This window comes from Erpetoichthys calabaricus, chromosome 7, assembly GCF_900747795.2.
Source record: "Erpetoichthys calabaricus chromosome 7, fErpCal1.3, whole genome shotgun sequence".
Taxonomy (NCBI): Eukaryota; Metazoa; Chordata; class Cladistia; order Polypteriformes; family Polypteridae; genus Erpetoichthys; species Erpetoichthys calabaricus.
The window spans coordinates 198,395,401-198,412,977 of NC_041400.2; the positions used below are offsets into that span (position 1 = coordinate 198,395,401).

General features: G+C 48.7%; 2 protein-coding genes across 2 annotated transcripts in view; both read right to left on the reverse strand.

Moving 5' to 3' along the window:
* Nucleotides 1-9,018, reverse strand: part of lingo2 (leucine rich repeat and Ig domain containing 2) — a 595,644-nt gene extending 586,626 nt beyond the window's left edge. Inside the window, exon 1 of the mRNA XM_028805897.2 lies at nucleotides 7,987-9,018. The gene's annotated coding sequence lies outside the window, so the exon portion shown is untranslated. The remainder of the gene's footprint in view (nucleotides 1-7,986) is intronic.
* LOC114655011 (uncharacterized) overlaps nucleotides 1-17,577 on the reverse strand; it is an 899,220-nt gene that overhangs the window by 424,852 nt on the left and 456,791 nt on the right. The window lies entirely within an intron of this gene.

Sequence of the window (17,577 nt, forward strand, 5' to 3'; positions counted from 1 at the left end):
TGTGGATTCACGTGCCTTGGTTCACATTCTGATTGTTTGTCAATTCAGTTTCATTGCAGGGAGGCGCACGGGTCAGCAGATGTCACCTGGGCACTATATTAAAGTCCCAGAGTGTCCATCAGGAAATCTGAAAGCCCATCTGAAGCTCACTTGGGATTAAGAGGATGACAGCAAGTGTATGTTCAGGACTGATGCTCTGTGGATGAAAGCCGCATCTCTTCATTTTGAACACAGCATTGCGGCCCAATCAGGATCCAGAGGAACAAACTGCTTTGGTTTGAAATGAAAGTGAATTTTCAAACCTTGCTCATTACAGACTGTCATCTCTTTACTTGTAATGACGTTTATTACACCGCGGCCCGGTGGGTCAGGTTATCAGATTTGAGGTCACTTCAGTCCTGTGTGGAGTTTGCACGTTCTCTTTGTGTTCCTGTTGGTTTCCCTTTTGCAGCCCAAAGCCACGCAGCTTGAGTCTTGTGAGGACAGTGATAGTCAAATGCTGACCCTGCTTTGGGCTCACTGATGCCAATAGTGGTGCCGGTTTCCTGTTGGTGCTTGAAATGGATGATTGTGGGGCGGTGAACCTAGTGGGGAGGCTCAGCCACTCCACGTGACGAATGCAAAAATGTCACAAATGTGAGTGGCATCCTTAATGTCAGGGGATATCAGAAGAGAGCAAAGACAACTGATTGGCCCTAAGGAAGCTCCACCCCTCTAAATGGGCATATGACAAGTACAAGTTCCCTAAAGACTGAGGATCTTTAAAGGTTAAAAACAATTGATTTTAACCCTTTAGATTCTGAAAGGAAGGCACCCTATCCACATTTTTAGCAGATTGACTCCTCGACTCCACAGCCATTGGCTGACTTATTGGCTCTCCATTTGGATTTAGCCAGTCAGGAAGTGTCTCAGGAAATCCCACACTCCACTTCCATTGGCGTTAAACAGTGTAAGCTGTGACTCTCATTCCCCCCAGCCTTTCCAATCTTGTTTCCTCTTACCCACAATGCCTTTCAAACAGCCACCCGCTCTACTTGCCCCCACAACATCAGAGAACACCCCCCCCTCCCCACCCCGACCCCCCGAGCCCACAGCTTATCTTCTCTCTAGTTTTTCAGCTGGTCCCCCCCCCCCCCCACACACACACACACGTCCATTACAATCACGGTCAGCTCAGGCCGTCCCACCTTCTTCACCTTTCACCTTCATGAACTGTTAATGCAGAAGAGAAATTCAGCACCAAGGACAGCTGCCTGCGCGCTTTTCCTATTAGCATCAAGTGGGCACCAGCACCTGCTTGACAGAACAATCCAGAAAGTCACCTGAGTGGCCGAGGACAGGGGCAGATGGGTCTGCATGAGAAACAGAGTTTGTCTTTGTGAGTGGACTGCACTTCAGAGCAGCTTGGCACGGCCAGTGACTGCCCACGGGGTGTCAGCTGTTAAATGTGACATTCCACCGGCTGACACAGAAAAGCATCAAGTGTGACACCTAAGACACTGCACCTCAATGGGGACTGCAATGAGAGACAAGTGAATCAAAGATGATGAGCACCTCTCCAAATTCCATCCATCCATTATCCAACCAGGGTCTGCTGGAGCCAATCCCAGCCAACACAGGGCACAAGGCAGGAAACAAACCCCGGGTAGGGCGCCAGCCCACCATACCCTCTCCAAATTGCACTTTATTAAAAAAAAAAAATGTAAGAAGATGTAGACAACCAAAGAGTCTGAATGGGGCAAAAAGAAATTAAAGTCCTCAACCTGCCCAAGCACAAGACATTCAGGAGGAATCCACTGAGCACAGTTTATGAAAATCACACTGGGACAGGAGAAGTCAGGTTCAGCCATTAAATACATGGACACACAACTGTCCAAATGCACTAGAAGCCATCTGCTGCCATCGATGCCAAATTCTAACTTTGTATTCACATCCTTAGTCACCTGCCTACACTGGAGATCACAGAGACAACACAAGAGTGCCACCTGCTGGCAGTGCCACATAATCATAAGATTCCCTTAGTGGTGAGTCCACAAATTATGACTGCCGAATGCTGAACACTCTTGTAAGGTGCCATATAGGCTGTGTGTGTGTGTGTGCAGACTTGCTAGTGACAAGGTGAGCAATCATTACAAATGAATGAACAATTCCAAAGTTGGTTAACATTCCTAGTAAATTTATAATTGAGAATTCAGCCAATACACCCGTGAGGCTCCCAAACAAAGAGTTTACTACAGCTGCATATGTTCCCGCCCCCTGTGATATGACTCCACCCACTTTTGCCACCCATAGCTCATCCCCGCCTTCACCTTTACTGCGCCCCGCCTCCACCCTGCACTGGTCCACACGCCCTCTAGTGGACAGTGTCACGTTACAAGTATTTCTAGAAGTTACTCCCTCAGCTATTGCCCACCTTTCGAGGAAGTTACTGGTGACTCGTCACTGGAGAGCCTTAAAGGACTGCTGAAGTCATTTCACTCCATTCTGGAGATTGAGCAGTTAGTCCATCTGCTCCTTATGTATTGTTGGCATGGAAAGACCACCCTGGCAAAGACAATGGCACAGCAAAGGAATGAGTAGACACTTTATGAGAACATGAGTGAGTGTTTCTCTGAAGTGCCATCCGTCGTGCCATCAGTCCCTGCACCCACATAAAGGACTTCTGGCACTTCTCCTTGACGTCGTCTTCTATAAAGACTGGCAAGAAGCAGCCATTTGAAATACAATCAGGTATGGCATGTTGAAGGCAGCCATCGGTCCGAAGGCTCTCAGAGCTCGCACTTGGATTTGGTGTCATCTGCAGGCGCTCGCTATCTCATTTCTTCTAAAATGGCCTATCAAGTGAATTATAGAAAAGAGGACTCGCTCTGCCCCCAGCATATTGCCGCAGTGCCAGCCTGATTGGCCTCAATTATTGCCGGCTGCCCTGGAGATTAACCCCCTAAAAGATCACACCGGCGGTGCCCCCCCCCTCACATACAGCCGCCCGGCTGTCACACGGGCCTCCGCACAGTCACTTGGTGTCACTTCAAGGCAATAACCGGAGCCGCGGACACGGCTGAAGAAACCGAAATAAAAACGGCAGATGTGAGCCTCGTCTTACAGACATGCTGGAAATGCGGAGATCAGCGGCCATCACGGCGACAGCGAGCGGGAAAAACAGACGGCGGTGGAGAGAACATCACGAAAATGACAAAAGGAGACACCAGCCAGCATCGCGAGACCAACCTGTCGACATCGGCAATAAAGGAATGTGCATATAGCGCCTGTCCTGTCATGAATGCACTGCCTTGGACCTCCATCTGCTAACATGAGATAGCGCCTCTCACATCTGTCTACCTGTATGGCGACCTCTGCAGTGATCTTCTGTAATGAATTCCGCACTTTGGTCTTCATCTAGTTAGATTATATATCCATCTATATATAGTGTCTTTCATATCTATCTATCTATCTATCTATCTATCTATCTATCTATCTATCTATCTATCTATCTATTATATAGTGCCTTTCATATCTATCTATCTATCTATCTATCTATCTATCTATCATATAGTGCCTTTCACCTATCTATCTATCTATCTATCTATCTATCTATCTATCTATCTATCTATCTATCTATGATATAGTGCCTTTCATATCAATCTGTCTGTCTATAATATGACATATTTTAAACATATGTGTCGTTCTGTCATATAGTGCCTTTAACATCTACTAATCTGTCCGTCTATCTACTGCGTTGCATTCCCATCTACCCCTCTATTTATAATATAGCGCCTTTCATATCTGTCTCGATATGCTGTAGCCCATTTCAAATAGCTGAGTCTGGTTTTATAAAGCGCCTTGATGCTGACGCCCATTTGAATTTACAAACTCCTCCCTAAATGAACGTGGAAGGCGCCTGTCAGTCGTCTGCTCCAAACGGACACGCCGATGTTTAAAGCAAACTGGAGCCTGACAGCCCCCCGAATGGACTGACGCAGTCAGCGATTACCGACGGTGGTCTGTTGTCCTCCCCTGTGTGTTTCTCCTTTTCTCGGGCGGGTGGCTGACTCGAGTGACGGTGCAGAGGAGCCGTTTTCCGGGTGCAGGTGCAGGGGCTTGGCGCGAGTCCCCCATCCAGAGTGCGGTGGCTGAACCTTCTGGCCCGGCCCTGAAGCGCTGCAGCTCGGGGTGTTGTGCGGCGGTTTAGCGCTTTACGAAAACGAGCAACTTATTTAACGGCATGCCGCCTTTCCCAGCCTAATAAAGTTATATGACAACTAATGACCAATTTGAACCAATCAGCGCGGTCGTGTCAAAGCTGCCATGATGCCTTTACTGTCAAACACAATTTCCCAACCGCAAAATGACGACGGCTGCATTTTGTATGTAAATCAACACGAGATGCGCTCTTTTGCACAAAGCTCGTTTTTGTTGACATCCACAGATTCATGAAAGGCGGAAAAAAGTGAAAGGCAGAAGATAAAAAAAAACCTTGAGATGGCCCCATCTGCAATTCTAATACAGCTGTCGCGCTTTACTCAGGTGAAAGAAAGAAAGAAAGAAAGAAAGAAAGAAAGAAAGAAAGAAAGAAAGAAAGAAAGAAAGAAAGAAAGAAAGAAAGGGAAACGTTTTAAAGCGGGGATTTCGTGTGAATTGGCGGCTTGCAATTCGTCCGTTCAACTATCAGAAAGGCGCACTGCGTTAACCGCTGACCCGCAGGCCCAGTATGAAAATCTTGAGAGATGGGGGGGGGGGACTTTAATAAGACCCTCTCAATGAAATCCAGCGCGCTAGACTGAACTTCACTCTTCACTTATCGGCATGTCGCTGAAGCTCACGCACAATACAACGCCGAGATGGCAGCGGATTTGCATAATGGCTCTAAAAAGCATTTCATTAAAAGGAGTGCTACATGTTATCATCATCTCGAGGCTGCGCCCACCGTTCACACCGGCGGCAATAAGCCGGCGGCGGCGGGCTCTCCAGCCTCCCACACCCCCTTAAAAATCAAAATGGGCCGACAGAGGGGGGCACCGGCAACACCGAAGGCTCTCGGGAATACCTGCGGCATGTCGAGCAAAGGGCGCGCTTGAACTGCGGGGGAGATGAGCCGAGAAAAATAAATCAGGATGAGCGCAAGCGGGGCGCTATAAAACCGGGCCAGGCTACAGCGGGATGAAAAACGGAGACATTAGAGAAGGGCAGGAGGAGCCATCAATGGGAGCGCGGGCACGGTGGTGGTGGTGGTGGCGCTGTTTTGGGGGGGCATAAAGATAGGTCCACCCCTCCCCCAACACGCACATACACGCACGCAGCGCCGCTCTCTGAAGGTTGCAAGCAAACTCACAATCACCCGACCCTCTGAGCCCACAGCCTCACAATTCAGCACTGCGCAGCACGAAATACAAAGGTCATCACCTGATTTTATAGCCCCTTTCAAAAGGAAAATAAGTTTACAACGACTTGAACAGTAGAGCATACACAAGAAAGGCGCTGTATGATAGGCAAGAAAGGCGCTATATGATAGACGGAGTGATCGAGCGCTCCTGCAGTAGACACCTGACACCCTGTTAGGCAGCGAAGTGGTGGCTTAGAAGATGAAAGCGCGACTCTCGTTAGTAACAGGCAGGTTAACGATTATTATTATTATTAGTAGTAGTAGTAGTAGTAGTAGTAGTAGTATTATTAGTATTATTATTAGTATTAGTATTAGTATTATTAGTATTAGTATTATTACCCCAAAGATACACCACGTTATGCTTGAGATGAACGTTTGTTTCCTTTAATTGCGTACTTTGCTGACGAGGTGAGCTCCGCCCCCACAAACCCCCTTAAACCCCCATTCGCACCCACCACCTCGAAATAAGATTTAAAAAATTAAAAATAGTAATTGGAGCAAGCGGATTATATAATACTGTCGTTAACATTATTATTATTAAACTCATTGAGATGTGGGTGTGTGTAGGTAGGCACAGCTATAGACTGGCTGCCCATTCACCTCCGGTTTTTTGCTTACTTGGGATGCTGGTGGGATCATCTCCAGCCCTTTGAAACTGGAGTGTGTTTGATAAGGTTATGGTGATGACGACGATGGTGATGATAAGGATGATGATTAATACATTATTATTAACCTCACCAAAGTGTGGGTGTTTGTGTAAGCACAACCTGGGATGGACTGACTGGCTCATCTCTTGTACCTGAATTATCAGGTTTGAGACGACGATGATGATGATGATGATGATGATGATGATGATGATGATGATGATGATGATGATGAAGATTAATAATAGTAAGTTAATAATATTAAGCCACTGTATTGATATGTAGGTAAGTGCTGCCCCATTTATGGCCAAATCCTTTATCTCTTGTCCCAGTAAGCCAGTGTAAGGTGGTGATAAAGATGAAAATGATGATGTTGTTGATTATGATCATTCAGCTCACTAAAGTAAGGGTATGTGTGCAAGTGAGCCCCATGATGTTCTGGCACCCCATTCATGGCTGACTGATCCATGCCTTGATGATGATGATGATGATTAAGCTCACTGTATTAAGGGTCTATGAGTAAGTAGGCCCCACCATGAACACTGACACCCTATTCACAGCGGGTTTCTAACTTGTGCCTGAATTAGAGTCCTGATGATGATGATGGTGATGATGATGTTGATTATTAAGGTCACGGGAATAGTGGGTCTGTGTGTATCTGGGCCACAATTGGGTTGACATCTGGTTGACATTCCGGTCTTGAGCCTCCATTACAAGAGCATGTAGGTGTGAGATGATAATAATAATAATAATAATAATAATAATAATAATAATAATAATAATATTATCTTGTAATTCGACAGAGCAGCCATTCCTTGCCGGACCCCGAGGGGCCCCGCCGTACCGCGGCCAGCATTTCCGCCCCATCACCGGACTCGGAGCGGCACTTCGGAGGATTCTGCAGACGGAAGTCTTCACTTGAGGGACTTTTAAAATTTTATGCCTTGAAGATTTTCATTGAGGCTCCTTAAAGCGGCAGTGCAGGTGGCAATAACAAGCAGCGGAGGGGGTTAAACGGCGTCGCTTTTTAAAAATTGCATTACACTAAATATTTCAGCAGTGAGAGGACTCTGTGCGCGCCGGTATGCATATTTCATCGGTGGGGTGTGGGAAAAAAAGTGTCCCCTTTACCTGAGAAGCAAGTCGATCAGAAGTGGGGATCTCTGGGAGCTGTCCGTGACAGGCTGGAGAAAATGAAAAGTATGCAAAAAAAAAAAAAGAAAGAAATCCGAAGGTGTATGGTGGCGAGTGTGGGAGAGGTGAGATCCTCCGAGCGCACACACACACTCACACACACTCACACACACTCACGCGCTGTACGGGCGGCACGTCCGAGGCATGTGAAGGATGGCATTTCAAGGCTCGTTACTGGATCAGTGGATTGCGTGCCCCCTTTTTTCGTGCGATTCCCTGCAATGCCAGCCCCAGTATAGCGAGGAGTACAGAAGGACGGAATTCTAACTGGCAGGAGCCCCTGTATGTGATCGCGAGCCGCTCGCCCCTCGCACTTTTGCCTTGTAATTCCAGGCGTTACTTCCACAGTAAAGCACGAAGCTCGTTGTAGCGAGAAAACAAGCACAAGGCGCTCGGAAGAGTAACGTTACGTGGTCGGGGTGCCTCCAAACTAGCAGCAGCCGAGCCCGTTCTCCGCCTCGAGCCCGAAGGCAGCTCATTTCAAAGCCCGTCATAAATAAGCGTCATTAGCAGCACAATAAGAAGAGGATGACGCCCACGAACAAACTTGCGAAGTGCTCGTAATGCAGACCCGGCGGATCGCGCCGTAGCCCGCGCTCACACAAACATACGACCTGTACACACAGAGAGAGACACGCGCACTCTCACACACACTCACACTCACACTCTCACACTCACACACACACATACATGGATGTATCGGGCATGCAGGTGCGGCGCCGTGTAAGCCCCCAGCCCAGCCAGGCTACACGCTCGTTCGGCACTCACCTCGAGGCGCGGCGTTTAATCCCCGAGTCCGCAGGAGGAATCAGCCCGGCGAGAGTCTCTGAACGAATGAGCCCCGCCGGGGGGATCAGCAGATGTATGAAATGACGATGACAGCCGGCAGAAGAAGCTCCGTCCTTGGTTCTGCTGCTTCCACGCTCCCCGCGCTGGGGATTTCCGTCTTTCTCTCTTTTTCTTTTTTAAATCTTTCTCGTAATCTTTCGTTGCCTTTTCTTTATTTCCTTTGGTTTTATTTCCCCTTCTCTCCTTTTTCAGAGCAGCGGAGTCTGCACACGACCGGGGCACGAAGCAGAAATCACAGAGGGGTTGCTCCTTGCTCAGCAGCTCTCCTTGTGAATGGCTACAGCTAGTCAGTGCATCCCACCTTGACAAATCACCCTTTCAATTCAGCCCATTGTTAATAAGCTGTTCTGAGAGCAAACTTTGAAGCGTCGGCCTCGGCGGCTCGTCGAACGCTAAACGCGGAGTACAGCCGTCGTCAAGTGTCTCTTTCCTTCTGACAATTACCGCCGGACTCTATGAAGTCTGAAAAGGGATTAAAGGTGCGCCGATCCCCACCCCCCCGGGAAATGCCCCTAATGGTCTGACTGAGTACTTGGCGGCGGGGCGATGAAGCCGACGAAGGGCAGGAGGGACCCCCACTCGAGCTGTCGAGGCGCCGTAGCGGTGCTTGTGCGTGCGTTCGGCTGCCGCCGCGTCCATGAACGGTGTGGCTGCATGCGTGCGAATACTGGGTCAGAGCCAGCTGCGCCTGCACCGCTGGCAGAGAGGAGGAGGAGGAGGAGGAGAAGGAGGAGGAGGAGGAGGCAAAAAAAGCGAGTGGCGGACTAAAATAGAGCAAACAGCTTGCGTCCCATGCAGCAGCTCGACGAGAGCCCCGCACCGAGCCGAACCCGCAGCGCATATGCATAAATATTAGCTTTCTCTTCAGGAACCTTGACGAAGTGTACCTTGGGAGCTTTATTTAAACAGCTGCCGATGGAAAGAGATGCCCTCGTTAAAACAAAAATGCCCACCCTGTCGTGGATCATCGAGACCGAGCGTACAGCTGCGAGACGTGCGTGGCTTGGGGGACACGACACCGAATTTGGATTCTTTGGAGGAGCGCGTGGTGCACACCTGGAGTGGGACCGCCGGGGCTCCAACTTTAGGTTCAAGTGCGCCTCCCATCTGATAGGAATGCCCACTTGTTAGTCTCTGGCACTCCGTGGCACATGCTGGGATGATACCCGACGGTTCTACGAGTCCGACGTGGTGCGCCTTGTGGTGCTTAATATTTAGGGCAACGAAGCTGCTTAGGAGGGGCCAGCAGAGCAGTTCATGTCATCTCAATTCAAGCAAAGACCACTTTCATTTTATATAGCGCCTTTCACGAGGCACATAATACAGAGGCCATGTGGACGAGTGATGGAATATGACATTTCGGGATCTCTTCTGACCAACTTAGAGCAACGGCCACCATTCGTCAGGGTGACAATGGATCGGGTGACGATGGCACAGTTTTTTCTTTACAACACGCCCCCTTTAGTGCCAGCTCTAAAGGCTCTGGACCAGATGCTCAAACAGACATGGAGTATGACATCTGTAGACTTGTCTCCAGTCTCCAGACTTGCACTGAGGTGGCACTTGAGTGTGTCCTCCTGGTGTGCACCCCTGGCGTATTGGAGGGAGGGAGTCGCCCATCAAGTTTACACTTTGTGCCTGGACTATCATTTGATCCCGGAGCCAGAATGCAGGAGTCCTACACACTTTGCGACATCAGTGTCGCCACGGAGGAGCGCGGTTTGGGTAAACTTGGACTTGTGTGAGAATAATCTAAATAATCAGCTCCAGGCTTATAAATCAAGTTGAAAAAAAAAACAACAAAACCAAACAGCCCTCTGCTCTGGATGTGATGGATGCCTTGAAGCAGAGCAGAGCATCCCGAGGGAAGACACCGGGCCGACTGCGACTTCACTGGCTCATGTCTCAGTAATTAGGAGATTAGCTGAACGGTTGAGGCTTTTTCAAGCAGGAGGACCTTAAGCCCGAACACGGGAGACAAGCTCCCTGGACACCGGAGTCACTCCAGTGCGTCCGAAGCCATCCATCCAGGGCCGAGTGGCGGAGCGCGGGAGGGCGAAGCGAAATCCGAAAGGCGCGGGGACGCGCGGCTGCCGTGCACGCGCCTGCTCTTCATCCTTCACCTTCTCACTTCGCCCTCGCAGTTGGGTTTCCTCTCTTTGAGTCTCTTCTAGGTGACCCGTGGAAATGAGAGCGTCTCCCTGATTGCTTTTGCTTGGTTAAATGTATCGATTCTGCACTTCTTCGCATTATAATGAGCACGAGGAGTAATGACTCAAACTAGCAGGAGAGCAACTCGGGTCAGAAGCCCCGCGCGCGTGGAGCCTTTTGCTCTGCTGGGAAACTGGCACGCAATTCACTTCCTAAAACTCAAATCCAAGGGGCGGAGGGGTGGTCGTCTCCACCCTCCAGTGTCGACTTCCCGGGTTCTCAGATAAAATGAGCGATTCGGCACCGGGATGGCTTGCGACAGTTCGCTGCGCCCCCAGTGGCCTGGTGTGGTAAGCGCATCCCTCCGGCTTGTTAGCAGCAGCACATCCACGGAGGCCGAAGGGAGGCAGCGGCCGCTTCTTGACACGAGGCCAGGAGCGCCTTATGCCGCGGCCCACGCGAGAGGGGGGGGGCTGCCATCGGGCTCGGCTCCGGTCGGTGGACCAGATGGAGGGCTCGTCCTCCTTCACTTCTTCTTGTTGACTTTATCGCATGATCGAGTGAGACCGGGACCACCACTCTCCGCTTATATCGGTGACCAGGGGTCCTCGATCAGGTCTGTTCATTCTCACAGAGTTCTTCAATGAATGAAATGGCCACAGAAATTCACGTTCGTCCCAGTGACGTTTTTGGACTCAAAGTTCAGTCCTCCTAAGCTGGGGTGCTTTTCCATTTTACGCCGTTACCTCTCACCACAGTAGCTCCCGTGGCTCTGTGAAGAGTTCCCTGAGGGTGCTTGCCATGAAAGGCGCTATATACAGCAGAGGTCAAGCTTTTTCAGAGACCATGTGGGCAGACACGTTTGTGAGGCAGGCAGATCTGCAGTGGGCCATCGGTGAATCATTTTCAAAAAGTTCATTGCACTTATTTTGTATACCGTGATAATGAAAGACAACGGGGGAGAACAGCGAGATGGCATTAAAGACGAAGGGGTGCACAGAGACGCACACGCAAAGGGTCAGGCCCCACTGGTTTTAAATTCTCTTCACAGCCCCTTATTACCTGCACGGTGCTTCCTCTTCCTGCCGCTGTCTTCCTCCAAAGTCAAAATTCTATGCCCAGGGTCCTACCCTTAAACATCTTTAGGAAGGCTGCCACCTAGTGGCCAGGGAGTTCATTACAACTGTTGTTTAAAGGGGCTGCCATGCAGTGAGACCCCTGACTGCCTACCCAGAGCTGGAATGATTCTCTGCTGCCATCTAGTGGACAGAAAGCTAGCAGGTGTCGCACATGTAAGACAGCTGAGGGACAGCTTCATGACACTAAAGACGAAGGTGTGGATGAAGAGCACAAGAGCCCTGGAGCGTCGGGATTCTCCTCACAGTCCCTTATCACCTGTGCAGTGACTCCTGGGGTCCTCGTTGTCTTCCTCTCTGTGATCAGCTGTGATTTCTGTCCCTCTTGTGCTCCACAGCAACTCACCCACCTGAAGCTAAGTAGGTTTGGGCTCAGACAATACTTGGGTGGGAGACCATCAAGGAAATGCTGGGGTTGCTGCTTGAAGAGGTGATAGTGAGGCCAGCAGGGGGCGCTAATTCTACAGTGTTTGTGTAGTGACGGGGACACTGTGCTGTACGTCACCGTCCTTTAGACGTTATGTAAAACTGAGGTCCTGGCTCTCTGTGATGATTAAAGATCCCCGAGTTGTGTGAGCCCCAATGTCCTGGCTAATTTACTCACCGTGACCTCATCCATTCTGGCCCCCTGATATCCCCTGCCGTGGACCCCCCCCCCGGCTCATATCACATCTCTCCTGTCACACCATCTTGGTGGGTGGGTGCTGCAGTGTGGTGGTGGTGGTTGAAGGGGCTCTCCACTGTCTGCACAGAGTGTTTTGAATAGCTAGAAAGACGCTATATAAACGTAATCACGTGTCTGATTAGAGGGCTTGTCTCGGCTCCTTTTGCAGAGCAGAACATTTTCCTTTCTCGGCTTCCTTGCTGCCATCTAGTGGACAGAAAGTAAAGTGGCGTCCCCTGTGAGGCTCGTCGTCTTTAGAGCGCCTTTCCCAGGCTCAGTGCTTTTCCAGGATTTTTTCACAGTGAGACGGGCGTGGGGGGAGTGGGAGTGGGGGGGGGGGGGGGGGGGCGGGGCGGTGCTCATTGATCCATAGATTAGAAGATGTAAGGCTCACCGACTTCAACTCTCATAAAATCTCTCTGACGGTGCCCCCACATGTCCTTCTCAGTCTGGTGGGTAAATGCGGGGGTCTTCTACAACAACTGAAAATCATGCTGCTCTTTCACTTTGTTTCTAACCTGCCCGACATGGTGGTCCCAAATGGAGTGTCCCACCTGCATGATCAGGAGGGGATCATAGACTCGGCTGGCTGGACACCAAAATGTTAAATTGTATTGTTGGCCCCCACATTCTCCACTAAGGTGGATGCCCCCGTGATTTCCTTCATTCTCACCACCTCAGTCCTAAGAGTCCTGTTCCCATAACATGTTTCCCGTCTGAAGTCTGCCAAGGCCTCAACACCTGGGTAGCATGCCAATATGCACATACACAGGCTCAGTTGAACTATATAGCGCCTTTCAACCCAAAGCACACTGCAAATATAAAATCAAATCAGTTTTATGTCACACCTTCCAGGGTGACAAAGGAAAAAAGTGTTGGCAAATTAAGATGAACTGGCACGATGTTGGTACCAAACAGAAATGACCCGATGAACAAGAGGGAAGAATCTTCAGAGAACTGGGTGGAGATGAGCTGGGCATTGGGTGGTCACTCACCAGCAGGTGGTACCTTCCTGAATGAGGTGGGAAGCAATGAAAGATTGGCACACAACTGCTGGGGCACCTGCATGCCAAGAGCCTGGGCATCTGATGGAGACAAGCGAGATTGGAAGTGCTGACAACTCACTGGGCGGTTGGTTCATCTTCAAGTAGGACCTCAGAGTGAAAGCACCGTCACCCAGTGAAGAGCTGGAAAGACTTTGTTCCATCCATCCATCAATCTATCCATACATCCATCCATCTATCCATCCATCCATCTACCCACCTGTCCATCCATCCATCCATCCATCTACCCACCTATCCATCCATCCATCCATCCATCCATCCATCCATCCATCCATCCATCCATTCACCCATCCATCCATCTATCCATCTACCCACCTATCCATACATCCATTCATCCATCCATCCATCTACACACCTATCCACCTATCCATCCATCCATCCATCCATCTACCCATCCATGCATCCATCCACCTATCCATCCATCCATCCATCCATCCATCCATCCATCCATCCATCCATCCACCTATCCATCCATCCATCCATCCATCCATCTATCTATCTATCTATCTATCTATCTATCTATCTATCTATCTATCTATCTATCTATCTATCTATCTATCCATCCATTCATCCATCCATCCATCCATCCATCCACCCACCTATCCATCCATCCATCCATCCATCCAGCCACCTATCCATCCATCCCATCACTTCTGGCCACAGCTTATCTTGGAAGCACTAGACACCAATGAGAAGTCATTGAGGGTCCCCCATTAACCATCTGTGATGTGAGAGGACACCGGAGTTCAAACCTACCTGCACACAAGGAGAGCATGCTGGCTCCACACTGAATGTTCAGAAGCCCCCACTTCCGTCCATGCATTCCTTCATGGCCTGGAATGTCCGTACTCAGCCCACCACATCCTCACGGCTCCTTCAGTATTCCAGTTCTCTTTTTTGTCTTTTAAATGTATTACATGATACACACAGAGGTGATTCCTTCACTCCCACAGACACAAACTCCACAAGAGAGGTGGCCTTTAAAATAGACGACACAAGAAGGACCACATGGCCCCAAAACGTGAAGAGGGCAGGACAGAGGAAAACAAGAGCAGAGGAGCAGGCAGAATAAATCAGATGGGGGGCTTCCAGCTGCTAGTAAATGAGAGCCCAGGGGCACCAAAGTCAAAGAGATGTGCTGGAGGGACACCTGATTCAGGGGGCCTGCAGGTCAGTGATGGTCCAAGAGGTGACATTTGGGTCAAAGTGAGGGGCTGGAGAAAGTCAGCAGGTGGGCCAGGACAGTAGCCTGGACACTGGAGTGGAGCAAACGAGGAGGTCAGTGGGCCCCCCACCACACCTGGGCTGAGGAGTGAGGGCTTGGGGACATTCAATGAAATAGTCAGGGAAAGTGTCAAAGAATCAATGAAAGAATCAGTCAATCAAGCAGGTTTTATAGCGCCTTACATGGTAGGACTGAAAATAACCAACAAATGCAATCAATCAATCAATCAATCAATCAATCAATCAATTAAGCCAACTCGCTTTTATAATAATGATGATACATTTTAATTATATAGCACCTTATTGGTAGTAAATGCACTTAGCTGGAGTGCAAATTTCACCGTTAACAGAAAAAAATCAGTCAGTCACTCAATCAGATTTTATAGCGCCTTAAAAGGTAGAGGATGCATCTATCTATCTATCTATCTATCTATCTATCTATCTATCTATCTATCTATCTATCTAATAGGAACTACACAGCAAATAACAAATTTAGTCAATCAATCAATCAGCTTTCTAGTGACTTATAAATTTGGGAAAAGTGTCTACTGGGACATTCTACAGCAGCTAGCAACATGAATCAATACCAGTCAAATAATCAATTAATTAATCATTCACCCTTTATAGTGCCTGATAAGGGAGAAAATGCAGAATTGCAAACTACACAGTAAAGAGGAAATTTAATCAATCAATCAATCACTCAGTCGTTCAGTCAATCAATCAATTCACCAATCAATTGTCGTTTATAGCACCTTATAAGGTAGGGAGAGCATCTCGGGGGGCTTTGACTAAGAGAGTGACCATCACATTCAGTCACTCAGTCGGCTAATGGGTGTGTCCTTACAAGCTGGGAAAAGAGGAGCGTGAACTGCACACTAATTAGTAGGTCCAATCAATCAATCAATCAATCAATCAATCAATCCTTAGCTTTTAATGGTTGCAGACAGGGTAGGAAACCCCTCTGAGGACAGTGAACTACCAACTGACCAATGGGTGAATGAGTGGCTGCTCCGGGTGGGCTTCCATTAGCTCAGCCTTGATCCGGCGTGGAGATGTTCGTGACAGGCTGACATGCCCATTGCCACCTTGGGAGCCCCTGGTCTATGCGGCTGGTCCAGACTGAGTTCCTTAAGGTGGACGGGGTCTGGATGTGTCCCTTGGTGGGTTGTGAGACTGCAGCCCCCCTGATGAGGTCTTTGGTTAATCAATAAAAGAGTCGGATGAGCAACCCTGAGCCTCAGCAGTAAGTTACGTTACTTTGTCATTTAGTGAGTTAAAGGGCCGGCGGGTTGGCTGGCGCGCCTCAAACCCATGGACTTCTCTCTGGCGTCTTCGTGCAGATGGCCACCACATTGCTGTTAATTCTTTCTGAAGTGGACGAGCAGCTCTTAACGCAGTAATCAGGGGCTCATCTGTTGTTCCGTGTTGGCACCCTGGTGAGGTAAGTGAACAGACACCTGGGAGCCTCTGGTGCCTTCTCTTCATGTCACAGATGTGGTCTGGGTGGCAGGGGGAGTCCAGAGGAGGCTACGTTTGTGCCCAGTGCTAGCAGGACCCTAGCTGTGAAGGACAAGGCACAGGAAAAAAAAAAAAGAAAACAGCTGGACGTCCCCAGAAGCTCCTCCAGGTCAGGGTCCAAGTGTGGCACAAGCCTAAGGGGCTGCAATGGCCACCTGACGTGTCACACTGTCACAGACCACCAACTGCACTCCTGAAGTGTGGTGAGAAAGACTGACGGCACACTTGTGACCTCCAGAGTGGACAACAGGGCACTGGGTAGAGACCCCCCGGGGGGGGGGGGTTTACTGATTTGGGCTTCTCTGGGACCTGGGGACTCAGGAGGAAAAGGGACAGCGTGAGGTGGGGACGGTGGCACATGACTGCTGGGCCACTGATCTGAGGTAAAGCAAGTGGAAGATGAATGAAAGAATGAAAATGGAAATGAATGAATGAATTGATTTGTGAAAGATTAGCACTTTTAAAAGGAAGGAACACATTAAAAAATAAAGAAATGGCTAACTGAATGAATGAATGAATGAATGAATGAAAACACGTGTGAATGAATAATCACAGTGACGATGAAGGAATTAATGTGTAAAGAATGTGTGAACAAAACAACACATTGACTAAGAATGAATGGAAGGAAGGAAGGAAGGAAGGAAGGAAGGAAGGAAGGAAGGAAGGAAGGAAGGAAGGAAGGAAGGAAGGAAGGAAGGAAGGACAAATAAACAAGTAAATGTGTGACTGAATTAATGCATTAGAAAATGAATGGAACAAAACAATGAATAAATAAATGTATGAATATTAATAAAGCTAGGAAGAATATGTGAACATAATGAACAAATGAATGAATGTATGAATGACATTAAATGAAGAAAGGAAATAATATCTGATTGCATGAACACATTAATAAATGAACAAATAATTACTTGAGTGAATGAATGGAACAAAAATGAATGAATGAATGAATATATTAAATGAGTTAAAATGCGTGAATTAATTTACACATTGAAATCTAATGAAATGAATGAATAGAACAAAAACGAGTGAATACATAATGAAGAGCTGAATGAACATGTGAATGAATGAAACATTGAAGGAAGGAGGGAAGGACGAGATACTCGAATGAATGCCCACATTCTCAAATGAATGAATGATTAATGGAGTGAATAAATGAATGTATTAATTAATAAGGCACATGTTATGTACGTATGAATGACTCAATCGCTAAATGAATACATCGACAAATGAAGAATTTATTGATGAGGATGAGAACGTCCATCCATCCATCCATCCATCCATCCATCCTTCTGTCCATCCACCCACCCTCCCCCACCTTCCTGCTCGATGGCCTCTGCCTGCGGTGGCTCCGGTTGACACCCGTGCCGTGCCACTCACCGTGGGGACACCGGGCTCCTCTACGCGACTGCTCTGTAAAATGAACCCAAAGCACAAGCCGCCGGTGAGTCCGGCAGACCAACGCTGGCCCAGAGGGAGGTGCGATTTTCAAATTAATGAGCTTTTTTTAAAGAAGAAGAAGAAGAGAAACGAGCGCCGATTCATCAATCTTTGCCACTAAATGACAGCGTCTTCACAGAGGGAGTGCATGAAATACGAGAGCAGCGAGCGGCGGGACGTCACCAGCTGAGCAGACTCGAGTGGCCGCCTGTCACTGGGCTCCTCTGCTCGTGTGAATTTTGGGGGTCACCGGTGTCCTCCCTTTAAAAGGAGGAGCCCTCTGATTTTATATAGCGCCTTACAGTCAGGTGGG